The sequence below is a fragment of the Mustela erminea genome, chromosome 11 (genome assembly GCF_009829155.1).
Source record: "Mustela erminea isolate mMusErm1 chromosome 11, mMusErm1.Pri, whole genome shotgun sequence".
In the NCBI taxonomy this organism is placed as follows: Eukaryota; Metazoa; Chordata; class Mammalia; order Carnivora; family Mustelidae; genus Mustela; species Mustela erminea.
In genome coordinates, this window is record NC_045624.1 from 71,092,699 (window position 1) to 71,097,559 (window position 4,861).

Genomic DNA, 4,861 nt, shown 5'->3' on the forward strand with positions numbered 1-4,861 from the left:
GGCAAAATAGGTGAAGGTCAAAAGGTACAAATTTTAAAATAAGTCACGGGGATGTAATGTACAGCATGGTGGTGATAATCAACAATATCATATTGTATATTTGAAAGTTGCTGAGAGTAAATCTTTACATTTTCCATCATAGGAAAAAAAAAAAAGGCACCTTGTAGAGGAGGTCAACCGCAAACCAAATGTCTTGGCCCACTAGGTCTCCCTGTGAAAAATCCGGAGTCTCACACACGGATGTTCCGGCCGGAAGGATCAAGACGAACTCAGAGAGCTCGGAACGCAAAACAAGCGAAGCTCAAGAAAAGCTCCTTGCAGACACCGGAGAGCGGCAGGAAGGGCTCAGTGAGCCCAAAGAGCTCCTTGGGGACCTTCAGGCGCCCCGAGGGCCGCCCTAGAGTCTTCAACTGCTGTCTTTGGGTCCCCATTTTGTTGCTAAACTGTCAAAGGACACAACTAAAACAATTTAGTAACGAGCTGATGTCCTTAGTCTGGGAAAACAACCCAGGACTGGGGGAAGCACAGCGCCTCACGAGCAACAACGTTCTCCTGAGGGGCCGCGAGCCAGAGTTGTACGCTTGGGCTGAAGCAGCAACCCGGAAGTGAGCGGGAATGGCTAGCAGGTCGCCGTGGCCTTACACAGGCCTGGCAGTGCTGTTTTCTAGGGCAAGTAAACCCGCTCCAGCTGAGCTGCGGCGGATTGGGTGGGCTGGGTGGGGCGTAGGGCGGAAAGCTTCCGCTGACAGGTGTGGTGGTGCGGCTCGCTTAGGGTTAGATTTGTGGTAGGGGCTGGTCTCCATTTTGTGGGTCCTGATATGCTAATTAACTTTATCAGGAATCACTGGTACGAATAGGCCTTTGATTAATCTTCTTGAAATGCCCCCCCAAACAGGATGCTATCAGATCTTTCACTTTGTAGAAATTGGAGATTTTCTCAGCTGTATTTTATATGCCAGGAAAGAACTAGCCTAAGGAAGTGGTTCTTATTTCTAAGCTGCACATCAGAATCACTTCTGGAACTTTAAATGTTGTGTTTTTTAAGTTTTATAAGAGTTTTTGGAACGTAGTGAGGCCACACTCTCACTCTTAAGAGACTCTGATTTAATGGGTTGCTTGTGGGATGTTCCTAACAGTCTTTTCTGTTTTGTTTTTAAAGCTGCAGGTGTGATTCTAATGTGTTTGTGATTCACTGGCGTAAAGGTGGGGGAGGGCAAAGGAATCTAAGAACATCTCCAAAATCCATATGATTAATGATTGAAATATAAAACAGATAATGTCTATGAACCTGCTAGGTAAAACAGCACTGACAAAGGGTCAGGGAGGAGAATTAATAGAAAAATTCCCTCTGGCACAGAATTACATTTCTGGCCTTTGTTAATTCAGAACCACGGAGTTAATTCAGAACTCCGACCAAACGTTAACAAAGCTGCAGTGAGAACCACCACAGATGGTTGTCCAGGTTATGCCCTGTCCAAAGGTTCTCCGGTGAGATGAGAATGGAATCTATCTTCCAATCTCTCACCAAGCCCTGAAGTGGCTGCCATCTTGAAACTCTTGCCAAGATACCAAAAGGTTCTAAAAGCAGCCCTGACATGGAGGCCTGAGTAAAAACACTGTCCACATTCTGCCTGTTCCAGATTAGAGTGGATGAAGTTAAAATAAGAGGCTTAATTCCTCTTGTTGAAAATAAGGGAAGAGATTTCTCTCTCTTCCCTTTCTGTCAGAACATTTACCTTAGAGAACTTTCTCAGTCTCTTTGCAGTGCATCCTTTTAGAAACTAGATGAGAAGACTTGTTAGCATAATTACCCAGGAATGTCTTTCTCAAGGACCTGGAGCCATCTCTGAAAGGTAAACGTCAGGAGAGAACACCAATCTCCCCCAGTTTCTGTGAGAGGCTAGGTGCCTAACTTTAATGCTCCAAGTTGTAAAAGTATATCCTGTCGTAAAGATGAGTTTGTTTCCACCCACCCCTGATCAGGTCAGTTAGCTCACAAAGATGGTCACCCCAATTACCAGGTCAAGTTAGGATGAACTGTACGTGACTAATGGTGCTGTCAAGTTCTCTCAGTTGAGGAATAGTTACTGTTTATCTTGAGAACATGTCTGTGATGGGTTGTATCTGCTTGGCTATATAAAACGGTGAGATTTCTTTTTGTCCTTGAAATTTCTTAGCTAACTGTGTGTGATGAACATCCCATTCTGGTTTAATGATCAATCAATAATAAAGTGTTTTCTTTCCCTACTACCCTTGTGGAGAGGAACTCTGGCTTAAGAGAAGATTTTCTTTTTCTTTTTTAATTTTATTTATTTACTTAAGTAATCTCTACACCCAACATGGGGCTCAAACTCTTGACCCTGAGATCAAGAGTTGCATGCTTCTCTGACTGAGCCAGCCAGGTGCCTCTGTTTTATTTTCTTTTCCACTTTTTAAAAAATTAAAATCAATTAATTAGCAGGTAGTGTATTATTAGTTTCAGGGGTAGAATTTAGTGTTTAATCAGTTGCATATAACACCCAATAATCACTACATTACATGCCCTCCTTAATGCCCATCACCCAGTTACCCCATTTCCCCCCAGCTCCCCTCCAGCAACCCTGTTTGTTCCCTATAGTTAAAAGTTTCTTATGATTTGTCTCCCTCTCTTATTTCATCTTATTTTATTTTTCCTTCCTTTCCCCTATATTTCTCTGTTCTCTTTCTTAACTTCCACCTATGAGCGAAGTCATATATATGTCTTTCTCTGGCTTATTTTGCTTAGCTTACTACCCTCTAGTTCCAGCCACATCTCATTGCAAATGACCCCTGTTTTATTTTTTATTCATTTTTTAAAAAAGATTTTATTTATTTATTTGACAGACAGAGATCACAAGTAGGCAGAAAGGCAGGCAGAGAGAGGGGGAAGCAAGCTCCCCACTGAGCAGAGAGCCTGATGCGGGGCTCGATCCCAGGACCCTAAGATCATGACCTGAGTTGAAGGCGCAGGTTTAACCCACTGAGCCACCCAGGCGCCCCTATTTTTTATTAATTATTTTTAAAAAAGATTTTATTCATTTATTTGACACAGAGAGAAAGACAGTGAGAGATGGAATACAAGCAGGGGGAGTGGGAGAGAGAGAAGCAGGATTCCTTGCTGAGCAAGGAGCCCAATGAGGGGCTCAGTCCCAGGACCCTGGGATCATGACCTGAGCCACCCAAGTACCCCCTGTTTTCTTTTTAAATTACATTTCCTCAATAGCCCCTTCACCCTTTATTCTAAAATTACTGTCTTTTTAACTCCTATCTTCTCTATGGGGAGAGGTATTTAAGGTGCTTTAAGTATTGAAGTTGTTTTTGTTGTAAACCTTCCCCTTCTACCCAGCTTCTGCTAAGCAGGTGGAAAATGGAAGTTAGAGTAATTCAAAATAATGATGATCTTACAAGAAGTTCAGGTCATGATTGCAAGTTTCCTGTTTGTGGTCTAGTAACCAGCTCCTGCCAGTCTGTCATGTTGAATAAGAAATATTAGTTAGTGGTTCCCACTTCTTTAAGAGAGACAGATGGCAGTGGTGTGGGCAGGGGAGAGGGAGAAAGGAAGAAAGGGAGAGAAACCATGTAAATTCAGCCTTGCGCAGAGATATTTCGGAAACAAAATTTAAAATTTTAAGTTGTTGTAGATTCTTCGGATCTAAACTGAGGGGGGGTTCACTGCTTGGGGTGCATTAAATTGAACACAACCCCAGAAAGTGTTGAAAGCAAAGTTTTATTATTATTATTTGCCACAAGTAAGGAGAAGGGAAGGTAGTTCCCAAAGCACTATCTTGCACGGGATTAGTGTGAGAAGCTTTAACTCCGTGTTCTAGGGAACCAGGGACAGGAGCTTGACGCATTAAGGAACCTACTCATATTTGGCTCCTTAGGCACTTACCTGTGCCTTAGCATAGCACTTACCTGTGGACTTAGCATGTCAACATGCTAGCGCATACGCTGCCTGTTAAGGAGGAAATCTTAGTATTATAAAGAACTAAATGTAACTTCAGGGCAACTCAGGGGGCCTTCTGCACAGATCCTTAGCTCCCATATGGCTCAGGCAAGGGGCTCTCCATTGGGCTGTCTCCTGGGTGGGAGCTGCTTGTTCTGTGAAACAGACGTACTCTCTCCCTGCTTTCCTCCTTCCTCCTCCTCCTCCCTTCTGCTCACAGCTTGCAGTCCTATGATAAGAAGAACTCCCTTTGTGTTTTTGCTAACAGTGTTTCTAACGATAGAACTTTCCCAATCTCTTTTGGATCCTGCCTATGAAAGTTCTGCAGTGACACTAGTGACATTTCCATGACATTTACTTAACTTCTTTAGGCCTTGATCTCTACCTCTGTAAAATAAGGGAGTCAGATTAGATGGTCTCTAAACATAGGAAGCTCTGAAAAACGATTTTCCTTCTATGGATCATGGGCTACGGTAATATCTATGAGAATTTGCACTTGTTGAAAAAACTAGATCTATTAACAAAATTAAATCATATCTGCCTAGCAGGTTTCAGCTTGTAAAGCTGGGTGTCAGTTCTTTGGGTTCTCATCCATTGTGCTATTCTGATGCTCAGGGCATCGACGTACTGGGATGGTTGTACAGCTAACCCCTGTGCCTATGGCCCTGCTGCAGGGTTCTCCAGCTTGCTAACAAAGAGGATGACTCGCTGCAGCCATTCCTCTGGCTGTCTCTCCATGGCCTGCCCTCTTTTTACCAGTTCCCCTCCCACCCGAAGCATGCTGCAGTCACAGAGGTTTGCTGTTATTCTGGATTCCTGAGGCCTTTCCTTGATCTATAATCTAGGACATGAGGACAGGGAAACACTATTTCTGGGCCTGGGATATTTGTGTCGGAG